The sequence below is a fragment of the Sphaerodactylus townsendi genome, linkage group LG01 (genome assembly GCF_021028975.2).
Source record: "Sphaerodactylus townsendi isolate TG3544 linkage group LG01, MPM_Stown_v2.3, whole genome shotgun sequence".
Lineage (NCBI taxonomy): Eukaryota > Metazoa > Chordata > Lepidosauria > Squamata > Sphaerodactylidae > Sphaerodactylus > Sphaerodactylus townsendi.
The window spans coordinates 134,804,884-134,822,744 of record NC_059425.1 but is presented as its reverse complement, the minus strand read 5'-3'; positions in this window follow the sequence as shown (position 1 = coordinate 134,822,744).

The window sequence follows — 17,861 nt, the reverse complement described above, 5'->3', positions numbered from 1 at the left end:
ATACACATGTACACATATATACATATATAGGAAAACTGACCAGCAGTGAAGATCAGAAAAAAAACATTTAGGGAACATTTCTTGCCCTGGGGTAGAAAGGAGGTGTGGGAGATTTTATTCCTCATGACCTTCTGGGAAAATTCAATGGGGAGATGCACATTGCCCTATAGAAATAAATGGAGCTGCACAATAGCATGGTAACTTTCTGATGGATTGTGCCCAGTGGTTTAAGGTAATATGTAACTAATAAAAGGAAGGCAGATGTTTAGTCTCACTAACACATTGTAGTTCCTGGGTTTGATAACTGCTTTGCTATATTACATTCTAGAAGCAGCTCATTTCCATATAAAGTGTAGCTACTTTCATTTTTACTAGGTACTGTGCAGGAGGAGAGACTTTGATTTGTGTGCCTGAGGGTGGATCAAAGAAATGCATAATTTCCTTTAAGTCCCCACTGTCATGCACCATCAGTAAATTCCTGTACAGCTCACAACACAGATATTTAGTCAGAAGAACTGTGTGCTACTCCCACTCCTCGAAAAAAAGTGTGGGAGGAAATAACAAACGTATAAGCTGAGAGAAAATTCCATTAAGGGAGGTTATTGAATCAAAGAAAACATATCACAAGGAGCCTGCTTGAAAGCATCCCTTGAATTTTTATGCACTGCTCACAGGACTTGCATTGTTTCCAGCTGTAATTGTAGTTCAAGATCAGTAGCAAAATTGGGACTGGCAGAGTAGCAAATTGCAGCCTAGATGCACACGAGAAAAAATACACAAGCATGTCTGTTTCATGACACAGATGTGCAATGAGCCACCCAGGATTGTGACTTACCATGCATCCTATTATCAAGTGTGATCAACTGTGCAATAAAACCACGCAGCTTCCTGCACCCCTTCTTATGTTATGCTGGTGGTATGGCTGCTCAGATTTGTTTCTTCACTTGCCACCAGGACAATTTGGGATTGTTTCGGATAGGTTTCTGCTAGAAACTGGGACAATAGCCTCCTCCAGTGTGGCCCTAGGGTGGTACAGTTGCAAAGGAAATGGGTTGCAGCATTTCCCACACCTCCAGCATCATGCATGAGGGGAACCATGGATAGAAGTTACTCTTAAGTAGGAAATTTGATTTTTCTTCCCTATTGACTTCCTCAAGACAGCAGTGCAGCTTTCTTCCCCTGACACCACTATAGAATTTTTGCTCTCAGAGGCCTGATTGGATTAACCACACTTTTCATGCCATACAAATAAGTAAGGTGAATGTGTATGCTCTGTCTCCTAAAATTAAGTTCAGAATAATTTTTCTCTTTAATTTGAACATGTAAAGTTCATACTAAATCAGAGCCTTAGTGCATCAGTGTCTGTATTGCCTACTTAGACTGGCAGTGGCTTTCCAAGGCCTCAGACTGAGGTCTTTCACATCCCCTCGTCCCAGGTTCTTTTAACTGGAGAAGCCAAGGAAGAACCAGGGGCCTTCTGCTGCCAAGCTGATTATCTCTCACTGAGCCTTTGACACTCCTCAATGATCTGAATTAATACTATACCTAGAAAAAGAAACTTTAAAATACAGTTTCAGCTTACATAAAATAAAATGTGTCCAAACTTGGAATCCTTCGATATCTTTATTATTTTATATATATGTATTTTGTTTATATACTTCATTTATAACTGCTTTTCTCCCCAGTGGGAACTCAGTTTGGCTTACAGCAATCTCCTCTCCTTCATTTTCTCCTCACAATAACCCAGTGAGTTTGGTTAGGCTAAGGGTATGTGACTCTCTCTCTCTCTCTCTCTCTCTCTCTCTCTCTCTCTCACACACACACACACACACACACACACACACACACCATAGAAATTACTATTTGCTAGATTAACAGTGCAATCTTGAGGGGAGAGTAGTGGAAGTGGTATGAGGGCATGCTGGCACGAATACCCTGGATGCTGGTGCAAGGGGCAAATATGCCAGCAGGAGAGGCCCTGACACTGGTGGTGGAGCACCACACAGTTCCATTGCACCTGAAGAGGGAGTTTTCCTTTCTCATCGACTATAGAGGTGTTTCCAGGCGAGGCTTGAATGGGCTCTGCAGCGTGATTTTTAGCAACATCATGAAAGCTAGTAAGTAATGAATTACTGAGACTGGTAAAGCTTTAAAAAGACGGGCAATAATAAGAAGGTTTGGTTGAAGTATATGAAAACGCCAGTGGCAGGCTGAAGTGACTGGTAGAGAGAGTCAAGAAAGAAGGGGAGGAGTTTTGTGACGTTTCAGGAAGTAACTACAAAACAACGAGTAACTGCAGGGCAATAAGAGCTAAGGCGATTTAAGCCCACAATCTCAACAATGCCACCTAGAAGGAAAAACAGTGTTCCTGACAAACTTGAACCTGATAATAAAATAGATCAAGTACTAGAAAGGATGTCAGCAATGTAGAAAGAGAATTTGGATCATTTTTGCCCCTGGTATTGAAAATAAGTTCCAAAAGCTGGAAAATGAAATTACGCAGATGAAAATGGACTTATCCAAGCTAAGAGAAACTGAGGAGAAAGTGAACAAACTGGATCTGGAGATGAGAAAGATACAAGACACCCAGGAAAAATCCAATAAGAAATTTGCAGATTGAGAAATGGAAATGGAAATGGAAAGATTGGCTAATCAAATGGCCCTTGTTGAATTGAGAGTGAAATCAAACATATTAAGATTTAGAGGTGTAATAGAAGAAAAGGGAGAAAATGTTGAACAAAAAATGCTACACCACTTATCCAAATATTTGGACACAGAAGAAGATGTGTTAGAGGAAGATATAACAAAGATAAAAAGAGTCAACACCAAGAAAAGAGATGAACTCAAGAGTGAAAGAGAAATTTTAATATTTTTCTCCAGGAGTAAGATGCGAGAAGAAATCCTCAAGAAAAATGCAAAAGGGAAAATGAAGATTAAAGACAAGGAAATACTTATCCTCAACTATTTTTTCTTAACAGATGTGTTAAAGAGACATAATATCAGATTCATGTGGGAAGAACTGGAAGGTTTAAGAGCAACATTTAATTCAAAGACTTGTAGATTGATGTCGGTTCAGCAGGCAAAAGAGTTTTTAAGTAAACTACAGCAAGAGTATAAAAGAACTCTTATTTAATAAGGTTAGTAAGTCAGTTTATCCTCGTGATTTATTATTTATTTATCTATAACTTATTGTGTTAATTTAAAATCTGAACGTGGATATGAAGATAATATCCTGTAATATAAATGAACTTAACTCTTCACAAAAAAGGAAAAGAACCTTCCATTATTTTTTTAAAAACAACTTCAACTTAATTTGTTTACAAGAGACTCGGTGTAATACACAGGACAAAAACGATAGATGGGCATGTATTTTTATTGGCCAGTTCCAAGAATAAGAAAGGGGTAGTAATTTATGCTAAAGAACAATACAAACCTAGATTGATTGTTAATTACCCCAAAGGAACATTTATAGGGGTTGAAGTAGATTGGTTTGACTACAAAACATTAATTGTTGGGGTTTATGCTCCAAATATTTTAAAAAATGATTTTTATTGAATTGTTAAATTAGCTGCAAGATCTGAATTATTAGAGTATTTGTTTCTAGGCTTGGAGATTCAGGTGCACCAAATCCTGGATTCAGCCCGAATGTGGGCGCATTTGGGCATATTTGGGCCAAAATTGGCCGAATATGTCCTGCCCGAATCTGAATGAATCCGAATGCAAGGCATTCAGGCTTTTAAAAAATGTTTTGGTGCTTTTTGGGTTTCAGCCTGCAGGGAGCACTTTTTTAAAGTTAGCAGCACCAAAATTTCAGGGTATCATTTGGAGACTCTCCAGAGTATTTCACACATGTTTGGTGAAGTTTGGTTCAGGTGGTCCAAAGTTATGGACTACCCAAGGGGTGGGAGCTGTTTCCAATGGGAGCTAACAGGAGATGCGATCTACTCCTTTGAGCGTCCATAGCTTTGGACCCCCTGAACCAAACTTCACCAAACTCAGGTGGCATCATCATGACAGTCTCTGGATGAGATCCTGAAATTCTAGTGCTATTAGCTATAAAAATGCACCCTTGACAGACACCCTAAGAAATTTGCCCAGATTCTCTGCTTTGTAGTGCCTTGGCTCCATTGTAGCCAATGGGGAATTTCTGAATGTGTAAGCAGGCTGCACATTTTTGAAGACAGAGGCACCAGACTTTGCTAAAGTTTGCTTGGGAGGGGCAAGAATTACTCCTAATTCTTCCCCCCAGCATTTTCAATATATGCCCCCTGGTTTTAGTATTGTGAAAAAGAGAGAAAAATTTCTCTCTGTCAGCATTTTCTACCCCATGCATAATTTTATAGACTTCAATCACATCCCCCCTCAGACGTCTCCTCTCCAAACTAAAGAGTCCCAAACGCTGCAGCCTCTCCTCATAAGGATGGTGCTCCAATCATTCAATCATCCTCGTTGCCCTTCTCTGCACTTTTTCCATCCCTTCAATATCCTTTTTGAAATGTGGCAACCAGAACTGAACACAGTACTCCAAGTGTGGTCGCACCACAGCTTTATATAAGGGGATGACGCTCTTTGCAGTTTTATTATCAATTCCTTTCCTAATTATCCTCAGCATAGAGTTTGCCTTTTTCACAGCTGTCATGTATTCAGTTGACATTCCCATGGAACTATCAACTAAGACGCCCAAATCCCTTTCCTGGTCTGTGACTGATAGCACTGACCCCTGTAGCATGTATATGAAGTTTGGATTTTTTGCCCCATGTGCATCACTTTACATTTTGCTACATTGAACTGCATTTGCCATTTCTGAGCCCACTCACCTAACTTATGAAAGTCTGCTTGGAGCTCTTCGTAATCCTTTGCAGTTCTCACCACCCTACATAATTTGGTATCATCCGCAAACTTGGCCACCACGCTACCCACCCCTACTTCCAGGTCATTTATGAATAGGTTAATATATAGATGTATATAGATCATAACGTTGTCAAGGTTAGAGTTTTTTTGTGTGTGCTGTTATATGTAAATCTAGTTGGAAGTCCCTCTTCTTTTTCCTCTCTTCCGCTCTCTCTCTCTCTTTTCTTTCTTTTCCTTTCCTTTTCCCTCTCTTGCTCTCTCTCTCTCTCTCTTTCTTTTCTTTTCTTTTCATGTTTTCTCCTGTCCCTTTGAGGTTTCTTTAGTTCAACTGCTTAAGTTTGATTATATTATGAAATGCATTATGAACTGCATCATGAAATGAACTATCAATAAACTTTAAAATTTTAAAAAGAGCGAAAAAATAATTCTGCTCATAGCAAGTTCAAGGATTTGTTATAAGTGGTATTGAATAATGTTAATCTTAATAATCATGTAAATTTTAAAGGCTTTTTCAACAAAGTGTTTAAACAAAGAAATTCCAGTTCAAAAGAAACAAAGGCAAGCTTGCAAGAATTTCTTATCAATGGCACTGTGTAGTTCACATTATCATAAGAAGTTTTCCAAAATAAAGCCCACCCTGCAGACATCTCTAGATTTTAAAAAAAGAAGAAGAAAAAGTTGCTGATGTGCCAGTACTCCTTGGGACCTGGCACCAGCTCAAATGAGGGCGTTCCAGGGGTGTTCCTGGAAATGGTGAAGACTTTAGTCAGCTTCCTGTGGCCTTTCAGCCCAGGAACACCCCTTTTTGCAGGCACAGCCCACTGGGGGTTGCAAAGTGGTTAGAGATTTCAGCTGTTTTTCTTGTTTCCCATGCCACCTGAAACCCCTTCAGAGGTGGCATGGTTGCACAACCACAAAAATATCTTCCATACATTGTACTGCCTGTGCTACTTCCCATGGTATTCTTTCATTTTCTGTAATGCAGAATTATCCATAATACGTAATATGCAAATGTACTCTTAAGAGGCAGATTTTGTTGCTGGATACGCATCCCACAACCGTGATGACACATGAGAAATGATCCTGCATATTATATAAGTTTTGAGAACTTACAAGCAACATCCAGGTCTTTTTTGGCATATGGGAAATGGTAGGAAGATTTTAAGGTACTTCCCACATGAGATTGTGAGACACAGAAGTAACTTGCAGCAATGCTTAGAAAAACACGTATGAGAAGAGGTTCTCAATCATAACATTTTTACATGGCCTACTCTAGAGCCACAGTCATGATGGCTGGAACCAGGGCAGTGAAAGGTCAGCATGAGTGAGACTGCCAACTTTTCTTATGTGATAGGGTTCTTATGTACCAAATAGAAATGCAATAAGACAGACTTCACTCATCATTACATCTGCATTCTAACCAAGGCATCGCCTGCTGAATTGCTGCTCATCACCAACCCACCTGTTAAAAGCCATAGAAAGTCTTCCAGGCAAAACAGAAACCATTGGCAACTCCAAGTGTTCATAATCCCTATGAGTGTGTGACATACACATCTGTTTGTCCTTCAAAATACATGCCAGTGAACCTCAATGTGGAGGCTTGAAATAAGTCTCAACTTTTTTACAGTCCAATCATTTCTAATGCTGGCAGATGAGATGTGTTACTTGTACTGGCAGGGGAACATGTTTATATTTCCCATCAGAAGCCATTTTTTTAAAGTCCCTTCTATCAAAAAGTAAAATGATTCTGGTTCCTTGACATGCTTTCTGGAGATTTGTGATTCTATTAATGACTCCTCATTCTTCAATTTGGGTCTTTCCTGGGCAGATAATTGTCTTTTTCACTGTTCTCTTCTGTAAGCCCAGCTTTTGTCTTGTTTGCAGCTTGTTATTTGGACTCTGGCAGAATGTAGACAAGAGGTTTTTCATAATCAGCTCAATAATTCCACTTCAAACCTAGTAACACTGTTGCTGCCGACAACTCATTATTCAGAAACCAGGGTAGATTTGGCCCCTGCCTATTAGTTGATCTCCGAGCACACCTTCCTTTCTTTCCTCCCACTCTTGCCCTCCCTCCATTTTATTCTTGGTCAAAGTCCTTGGGCTGAGTCTTGCTCTTGTTTGTGAAATCAATAAGTTTCAGAGTTCATAATTGAGAGCAGATTCTTCCCCCGTCATTTGTTTCTGAAGTTCAGAAAAGGTAATAGCACAGAGCAGCTGAGACTTGTGAAGCTTCTACAATGACATTTCTCATGATGGTAGCAAGGAGAGAGAGCAAGACTCTACTGATCTTGCCTGTCTCTTTCTATAATTCATGTATAAGTGATTAAAATTGACACCCAGATGGAATCCCACCCACCTGAGGAATTGTTGGTACTTTTGCCCCTCCCAGTCCAAAGCCAGGAAATAGAAAAGCCTCTTCTTTGGATTTGGCAAAATAGAGGCATAGAAAGTGAATCAACCCGCCAGAGGTCATAGATTGAGACGTGGAGTGCTTTGGGAACTGAAACTAGGTCCCTGCTTAATGTCTTCTTTGTTTAGCCACAAGACCTTGTATTATTGGCACTGTTGGAACTAGATCCTTAGAGGAAATTGTAAACATGCCCTTTGTTGACTCTGCTAATAGTAAATCCATGCTTGCTGTTTGTTTTACCTTCTGTGGCCATTTTTATGGTTTAAATTGACATATTAGCATGCTGATATGTGAGAACGAATAAGCAAGATATAATTTTTAGAATATACTAAATGAATGCTTTGTTCATTATTTACCTCAGTATTTGAATACAGGTGATTATTTGTAAACCTATCAAATAACTATTTAAGGTATTGTCGAAGGCTTTCACGGCCGGAATCACTTGGGTGCTGTGTGGTTTCCGGGCTGTATGGCCGTGTTCTAGCAGCATTCTCTCCTGACGTTTCGCCTGCATCTGTGGCTGGCATCTTCAGAGGATCTGATGCTGGGAAAGCAAGTGGAGTATATATCTGTTGGAGTGTCCAGGGTGGGTGGAGAAGTTTCTTGGACAGAGTGGAGCAGATGGTACTGGGTGGAGAACACACTGGGGAGTTCTCTGAAAAGGAGGGCAGCTCTCAAACATAGGAAGTGGGCATTTGGAGGAATGTGACACACAGAAGTAGAGGAACCAGGGAGCATTCTGTGAGTTTAAAGCTACAGAATTGATTTGAAGTTCTCCCCCTTGTTGGTGAGAATAAGGAATGGTCGCTTGAGCAACACAGTCAGTCCATGAAAAATGTGAAAGTGACAGAAGGTCCAGCCCATGGAATGGCCTCTGCAAAACCCCAGAGAAGACAAGTGGTGGTGATAGGGGATTCCCTTTTGAGGAAAACAGAAGTAGTGATATTTAGGTCTGACAAAATGTCTCAAAAAGTATGCTGTCTCCCTGGGGCAAAAATGTACGATGTCACAGAGACATTAAGTTATCTCTTCCTTTTGATCCATGTGGGAACAAATGACACTGCAAGTCAAAACTTTCAGGACATCACAAGGGATTTTGAGGCTCTGAGAAAAAAGCTGAAGAATCTGGATGCACAGGTTATCATTTCATCTCTATTCCCAGTAGAAGAACATGGGCCAGGGAGGGAAAGAAGAATAGTGGAGGTGAACAACTGGTTTCACAGGTGGTGTTGCCAGGAATGTTTTGGCTTCTTGGACCATGGTCTGCAGTTTCATGAAGATAGACTATTGGCAAGGGATGGGTTGCACCTGATGGCTGTAGGCAGGAACATTTTTGCTCACAAATCTGATCAGGAGAGCTTTAAACTGAGTCATCTGGAGGGGGGGGGAGTATTCTCAAAAACAAGTCATGCCAGACTAATCTTATAGAGTGACAAGTATGGTAGTTGAAGGAAATGATGTGAATGTAGTAGATAGTTAAATGTAGGCTAGACAATGCCTAGTTAAATGGATTTATAATTTGTAATCTTCACCCTGGACAGAAGTGACCAGTGGGGTGGCGCAGGGTTCTGTCCTGGGCCCACTGCTATTCAATATTTCAATCAATGACTTGGATGATGGAATAGAGGGCATGCTAATCAAATTTGCAGATGACACCACATTAGGAAGGGTAGCTAATACCCCAGAGGAAGGGTCAGAATTCAAAATGACCTGGACAGATTAGAGAGCTGGACCAAAATAAACAAAATAAATTTTGACAGAGATAAATGTAAGATACTACACTTAGGCAGAAAAAATGAAATGCACAGATATAAAGAAGGGTGCAGTGGCATAGCGTCAACGGGGCAGGGGGCGCGAAGCCCCAGGCATGCACCGCAGCAGGGGCATAGCCAGGGCATGGCAGGGGCATACCAGGGGGATTCCAGGGTGGGGCGGGGCAGGCGGCAGCACAGCAGCAGGGGTGCAGGGCCCACATGTGCCCTGGGCGGAGTTCCTCCTCACTGCGCCCCTGGATGGGTCATACCTGGCTTGACAACAAATGTGAAAGGGATCTTGGAGTCTTAGTAGACCACAAACTGAACATAAGTCAGAGGTGATGCGGCAGCCAAGAAAGTCAATGCAATTCTGGGCTGCATCAATTGGATTATAGTGTCTAGATCAGGGGACCTCACCTGGAATACTGTCTAGATCAGGGGACCTCACCTGGAATATTCCAGGACATCACCTGGAATACTGTCAGACCTCACCTGGAATACTGTGTCCGGTTCTGGGTACCACAATTCAAGAAGGATATTGACAAATAGAACAGGCTCAGGGTGATCATAATGGTAAAAGGTCTGGGTTCCATGCCCTATGAGGAGCAGCTTAGAGAGTTGGGTATGTTTTGTCTGGAGAAGAGAAGGTTAAGGGGTGACATGATAGCCATATTTAAATATCTGAAGGTATGTCATATTGGAGCAAGCTTGTTTTCTGCTGGATAAGGAGTAATGGACTCAAGGTACAGGAAAGAAGATTCCACCTATGTATTAGGAAGAAGTTCCTAACAGTAAGAGCTGTTTGACAGTGGAACACTCTATATCAAAGGGTGGTGGAGTCTCCTTTGGAATTTAAAAAAGAGGCTGGATGGCCATCCGTCAAAGGTCCTTTGGTTATATATTCCTGCATGGCAGGGGGTTGGACTTGATGGCCGTTGTTCCAACTCTATGATTCTATGATTATTTGTGGCACTTCTGTGGGGGCTGCTGGTTTCTGTTTGACACACTGGTCCCTATTGTATGACATCCCTTTAATCTCCAACAAGATGAAGAACAGTTTTGATGCAGCTGCATTATTCTCAGACTGCAATTCTGTTTTGGGATGGCTGACTAAGGACTGAGTGAGCTGAGCATTACGCCCAACATTCCCCTGTGCCACACAGCTACCAGGATTTGGTGGAGGCCTTGGAGTGCTGGTGGATTCAAAATGGTATCAGGGATTGGAAGGGGACTGCCAATCAGACTGGGAAAGCACCCCGCTGCTTCTTTCTTGTGACTTGTTTATTTTGGGAAGCAGCTCTGCTTCCCATCAGTCTCCCACTGTCCTTTTGGAAAAGTCTCCCTCTCCTCTCCTTCTGGGTCATGCAATTTAAATGCTTGCCATCCCTTGCAAACCAGAGACTGTGCACTGTATGCAGCAGGGAAAATATGAGGTGAGATCACTGGCTGACACATCTCTTGGCAAGCTAGTAGCTACTTGGCCACCTTGCCAGCCTCACTCTTCCCCGGGAAGCATTGCCTGACAGTGCTTAATCTGATGATCCCAGAGTCTGGAAGCTGAGAGATGCATAGGCATCGTCAGGGGACCGGGGGGGGGGGGGCTGAGCCCTGGGTGCCACTCCCACAAGTCATGTGCAGGCACATTTGGCCACCCACCACTCCAGGAGTAAGGCAAGGAGCTGGGGATGCTGCTGCTAGGCCGAGGTTTGCCCCAGCCCAAAGGTGAAAGTGGCAAACTGTCCCTGGTGAACTGGAACTAGGGGCGTACCACTTCTTTGCAAAGCCCCTAACAGGGGAGAGAGAGGATCATGTGCAGCCTGGAAAGAGAGCGCAGTGGGGTCAGAAGTTCCCATAGTAGTGGCCCCACTCCTCAACCCTTCCCTTCTCAGGCAGAGGCAGAAGTGGTATAGTGCCTTTGGACAACTAGGCATATTCCACCCCTTTGCAAAGCCCCTGGAGGGGGAAAGAGAGTCCCATGAGCAGCCTGAAAAGAGGATGCAGTGAGGAAGGAGCACCCACAGCAGTGGCCCTACCTCCCAGCCCTTCCCTCCTCAAGCAGGGTGGACAGCAGGGTGGACAGCAGAATTCAATGCACAGCTGGAGGGAGAAGCCAGGACTTTCCACCACCAATCTTTGAAAGATCCATCAGTCTCCCACTATCCTTTTGGAGAAGTCTCCCTCTCCTCTCCTTCTGGGTCATGCAATTTAAATGCAGGTGGAGAAATGAAGATTTGCTTTCATTTATTGTAAGAATGGCTAGAACTATTGAGCATTTAGGGAAACAAGAAAGTTGGTCTCAGTGAGAAGGAACTGTATGAAATGGTTTCAAAAACCACGAAAGACTTTGGGAGCTGAGCAGAAACCAGGATGCTCTGGAGACAGAACATTAGAGTTTGACCATTTTAGTGAATAACCAGATCCAGAATTCATCAACAGGGCCAGTTCGAGGTATTTTGGCACCCTAGCCTCCCTTGCTCTGTTTGTTCCCTGGGCAACTGAGCATGAGCTGCTCCTTTGCAAAGCCCCCAGCAGGGGAGAGAGAACCCCACGGGGGGCCTGGACTGAAGAAGATTGCTTAGCACCACGTCCAGGCAGGAATGTTTCTGGATTGGCTTGAGAGGTGGGCTGGACTCAGGAGCTGAAACAGTGAAGATGGGAAGCTTGTAGTTAGGTTTGAGTAGAAGACAGACACCAGCTGTGGTGGATGGGCCACACTGAGTCTACTGCAGCTGTGATGTAGCATCCACACAGCAGCTTCCTTGTGATAGGAGCTCCATGGAGAATCATCCATGTGTGGAAGCCACTCAGCACAATGCAAAGAGAGGCAGCTGCAATGAATACTTCCCTCTTTACAAAAGTGTCACAGCCTTTCACAAAGCAATGTGAAAATTGCCAAAATATGTTGGCGCATTTCATAGGTGGCTGGGTTTGCCTTATTCCACCACAGCAGTACAACTGCAAGGAGGATCCTTATGCAATCTAAGAAGGAATTGGTAATAATGAAATATTTTCTTTGCAACATGTCTAGAAGCAGGTCACAGATTTAGTAGTATTTCCTATTTTGTCTGGAGAGTTCCCCTTCCAGATCATATGAAGAATAAACAGACTTAATGACACAAACACACCAACCCCAGAGAGTTCTGCTTTTGTTGAAGCAGATAAAATTAAATCTGGTAATTATGGAGCACCGTTTGGGTTATCATCACAGTTCTTCTTCACAACAAATTATCTGTTGATTTCACATATGCACAGCTCATCTCTGACCCCCACTAGAAGGCAGAATTTGTTCTGACTAAGAACTAAAAACACATGATTAGATTAATCAATAAACCCATATGTTAGATGAACATGATGCTGCCTTGCACTGAATCAGACTCTCAGTCCATGAAGGTCAGAGTTGTCTACTCAGAATGACAGCACTCTCCAGGGTCTCAGGTAGGTCTCAGGACTTCCACATCATCTACTATTTACTTTTTTTTATCTGCAGATGCCCAAGATTATATCTGGGATTTTGTGCATGCTGGCAGATGTATTAATACAACTGCAGCCAGACTGCATGATACTGTGTCATGTAGTAATTTTTGATTTAATGTTCATCTGACAGCATCTGGATTTGATTTGATACTGTTTCAAATATAAATAGGAGCCGCGTGGCGTAGTGGTTAAGTGCTTGCACTGCCACTCACATGGTCAGGAGTTCGAGCCCCCTGTGGGTCAGATATCCTGGCAGCTGGCTCATGGTCAACTCAGCCATCCATCCATTCCTTGGTCGGTAAATGAGTACCTAGCACATAGCTAGGGGGTAAAGAATAGCTGGGGAAAGCAATGGCAAACTACCCCACAAAAACGGTTTGCCTATGAAATCACTGCTTGTAGTGGTACCCCCAGGCCGAACATGACTGAAGGGGAAACTTTACCTTTACATCTATACATTGACTCATATATGAGCTTGACATTCATGACAACCAGTGTAGTGGCATAATTAGAGGATTGGGTTTAGACTTTATTAGAGGCATAATTAGAGGGTTAAGTTTAGATCCAAATAAGTAAGAAAATAGAATTAGCTCTGAGATAATGGGCTTAGAGATAAATAAATACATGTACTTGGGCTTAGAGATAAATAAATACATGTACATGGGCTTAGAGATAAATAAATACATGTACACATAGATAGAAATCTTACATGAAACCCAGGGAAATTCCACTGCATCTATTGCATGTGGGCAGATCATTGATACCTGGGTAGGGCTGCCAACATCCAAACGGGGCCTAGAGATTTCCTGGAATTACAGCTGATCTCCACTACAGAAAAAGACTACTTTGGGTGGACTAAATCCCACCCTCCCTAGGCTCCATTCTGAAATCTGCAGAAATTTCAGAACCCTGAGTTGGCAGTCCTGTATCTATGGGCTCAGTGTGGCTTTCTTATTTTCTTCCTTTTTCATCAATCTATAAATATTTTTACCACACTCTTCCTCCAATGAGCTCCTCCATTTTGTCCTCACAGGATTGCTTTTTCTCTCAGTCCACCATGGTTGTTCCTCTTAAAATTCAGCTTGATTGGCAGTCTGACCCTTAGATTCCCTCCTTTTAAAGTTTTAAAAATGTCATCTCAATATATAAAACAAACATAAACAAAAAACATAGACATAGATTCTGGTTTTTACCAATTATAGCTTTGATCTTAGCTATGCAGTTTTTTGACATTTATTAAGTGGTGCTTATGTAACCCCTATGTTCAGAATGGGTTGACCCAGAAAGGGGTGGAGACTCAAAGCAGTAGAAGGCTGCAAAAACTCATGAAGTTGGAGGAAGCAAGGCTACCAGGCTGGGACCTTGATTTATTTCTTCATAAGCTCTTAACACCTTGTTTAAGGTAACTGCGAAGTTGTTGGGAACTAGTGGGGAGGGAGTTGTTTATTTTTCTGTATTGTAAATGTTAGAATTTATTGTTTCAGGGCTTTCTGGGTATGTAGTTGATGGGAGTTCTTTTGGGTACCTTCATCATCTTGAATCCAGTTCACAAAGCCTCTGAAATCTTCATAAGCCAACCACCAGCAGGACGAATTGGACTTGGCATTGTCAATAGACTGTAAATATAAGGACTTGTTATTGAAACTTGAACAGGACCTTGAAGTGTTATATTAACTGTTAATGTTTAATAAGTGTCACATGTTAACGAACAGTAAACCATTTTGTTTTAAAATTAGTTGTTGCAAACTCCTTCCAAGTTCTTCCCCACAGAACCCACAAGCAGAGGTTACACTGAGTTTGTCTCTAGTATATATAGGGGAAGGGAAACAAATGACAACAATAGTCTACCACAAGAACCTACCCTCTGGAGCTTGCATTTTCCCCCAGGGGACCTGATCTCTGTCATCTGGAGATCAGTTGTAATTCTGAGCGATCTCCAGGCCTTACCTGAAGGTTTGCAACCTTACAAAAACTGGAGACTACTTGTAATGCTGGGAGAAACAGAGTGTGTGTGTGTGTGTGTGGGGGGGGGGGAATAATTTGAGAGCTTGCCCCAGGCACCATTTTCTGTAGCTGCGCCCCTGGAGAGATCGCAAATGTTTTTCCCTTGACTGATCCAAGGCCTACTGAACTGGAACTGAGTTCTGTTTCTTCAAAATACAGATGTGAGTAGTGTTAATATAATTCTTTGGTAACAGGAATTAGTTTGCAACTATTTTATGGGCTGAAGTTCTTTATTTTGCAATCTATTAAAATGCAGAGTTAGAAATACAGGGCCTTTTTTTACTATTAAGCCATAGTGCTTTCTAATTAGCACATTAAGACTGCAGCAGCCTAGTAAAACTGTAATTCCTACTCCATTGCAGTCATTGACCAAATAGGAAAGCTCCACTGTGAGGTTTCCTATTTGTCCCTTCAAGATGCCACTCTCCTTCCTGTTGCCTTGACAACTAATCACAACAGCAGATTGCTCCTTACAGAGCAATTCAGAAAAAGGGGGCCACCTTTTCCAGTCCAGCAAAACCCACCTGGAAGCCCAGCAAATCACTAGCAAAGGTAAGTTTAAAAGGGGAGAGATGAGTTAAAATTTAAAAGCCCCATTGCCAGCCCTGGGAATGGGCTTTAAATTTTTTAAAGGTTTTTTTTTAAAAAAATCCTACAGTTTCTTACATGGACCATGGGAAAGCCAAAAAAATTGGAGGAAAAAAGCGTAAACGTTTCTCTTTTTTAGCTTTTTCAACTTCACCCCAACAGCCAGTGGGGGTTTAATAAAAAAAAATCTGGAAAAAGTCAAAATTGTTTGACATCCAAATACATATTCCTAATGCTGGGTTCAGTAAGTCTTTAGGCTCTTAAGCTTTCATTAAGTTAGCGAGTGTCAGTGTCAAAATGTGTCAAATGTGGGAGGTTCAGAGTATTTCAAGACCTCAGCTTTCCCAACCAGTATCACTTTCATCTTCCCAGGATTCAATTTCAACTTGTTCATCCTTACTCACTAAACCACAGAAGCCAGGTAGTGGCTCAGGACGGCTGCAGCATCAGTAGGTAATTTTGGTTTTTTTAAAAAATATAGAAATGGATATCAGCAGCAGCAGCAGCAAATAGATCACAACCTCATTCAGGTTTGACTCTGTTAGAGCCTCTTGGAATCACTGTGGGGCTTGTGACTGATGCTTCAAATAGGGTTTTTAACAGGAGAGTTGGTCTTGGGAGTTCAGTAAGGAAGATCAAGGGGGAGCAGGAGAAACCCTATAGTCCACATTTCCTGAACATAAAATCTCCACTTCAGCAGGAATGGTGGTGCTGAATCCTTCTTGCTACAGATAAGTACCCTATTTCACTCTAAATCATCTTTGAATGACTGAACCAGTTATGAAGAGTGAAAGCCAGCAGTGGTTCAGGGGCATTCCAGTGTTTTGTAGGGATTGGCACATATATCATTATCTCCTATAGCAACACTCTTGGTTCTGATCGCAAGGAATGATTTAAAACCAATCCAATGCACATCCCTTAATCCCATTTTCTGCTTCAAATGTCTTAAAATGATGGCATGGTTCATACCAGACTACTGTGAGTAGGGTCCTGCAAGACATTTCTGTTTAGTCTGTACGACAAATACTCCTTGTCGATTAGGTTCTGTTTCCAATATGTAGTGATAAATGCAATATAATTCCTCTTGTTTCTCTTTCAGGATGAATGCACTGATGGGAAAGAACAATATCAAACTGCTTTTTTCCCTACTTGCTCGAGATACTCCTTGTAATTCAGGTCAGTTTACAACACTGACACAATGCCTCTTTATAAGAAAACGACGAGTTACTTCACTCTCCTGATATCTGGAGGCACAATTCATTCAGTCCACCAGAAGTATCCATTTCAATCCCACATTTTTCAGCCTGGCCTAGTCTCAACTACTATAATTTCACCTCTTCTGTTTCTGGTTAATTTTTTTTGCAACTGCACTCCCGCTGCTTCTCAAGTCCTACCCCCTCTCCCATTGTTTTTTTCCTCTGACATACATTGTTCCTTTTAAGCATGGGACATGTCTGTGCCCAGAGCATTCTTGGCGCTAACATAAGGTACACATTGCAAACTGTATTCCCTGCAATATTTTCCAATTTTATTCTGTACCTCATAACTTAATAACAACTTGCAAATAGGGGTAAATATACATGCCTAATATGTTTTGTGAATCCTGCCAAAGCTTTGTTCGCCATAATATATTGTGACATAAAGACTCTGTGCTCGTATTAAACTACAATAGCTATCTGTGTAATTCTTGTCCTTCTGTTATACCTTTCCTCTTTTGTTATGATTAGCTGTCATGTGATGTCGAAATTTGACATCTTCCTCTTTATGGTGAATGCTTGTCATTCTACAAATATCTGTGATGTGTCAGGCACGCCTCAGGAACGAGAGGAAGAATGAATCATAGGGGGTTTTTTTTATTGACAAGCACTTTTTTCAGGTATTACTGGGGCATCTCAGGATGGGTGCGTGTGTGTGTTCATGAGCATGTATGAAGGGCTCAGAACATTTGAAGGAAGAAAGTGACACCATTATGTCAGCTTTAGCTGTTAAGAGTTTTCCTGTTATAGTGAGTGGAAAACTTTCACATTTCACATTAGCAGGTAAAATTTTACCGAGTCATAATCCCTGAGGACAAAACTATTTACTGAATGATCAAAATGGGCATTAGACCCAACAGTATTTGGGTTTACTGCAATGATCAATAATTAAGTTTCAATACATTAAAAGCTATATATATATGTATGAATATGTGTGTGTGTGTAGAGAGAGAGAGAGAGCAGAAAAGCTCATTGGGCTAAAAATATAATGTGCTCTAGAAAACTGTACTTACAGGAGCTCATGGTGATCTCAGTGAAGTGGTTGCTGTCCTGTTGGTATGCCAAGAGACTAGCCTTCCAGTGCTTGGCCCTGCTGCCCACCCCACTGCAACTGCTAGAGTTGGGCAAGTGGGCAGGGACCGCCCAGTGCTTGCCACTCACATTGGGCTGGCTGCCTTGGTGAGAGGCAGGCAGAGGACAGCCACTAATAGAGGAGTCCTCCGGGGGCTGACTATTGCCATCATTGTCACTGCCACCAGAACCAGTTTTTTTTTGGGGGGGGGGTAGTGGGATGGAATAGCTCATCCCCCGAATGTGGGCCCAAGCTATGCAACTCTTTGGCTTCCAAATCACCCATGCTGGAGTCATGGGTCCCAACAGCTCCATCCTTTGGCCCTGGTTTGACCCAGATTTGGCTTAGTGCACTGCCACCCTTGGGGCAGAGATATCTAAGCGGTGATGAGGTAGGCAGCAGCAATCGCCTCAGTTGCCGCCATTGGCTACCAGTTGTGTGATGCTGAG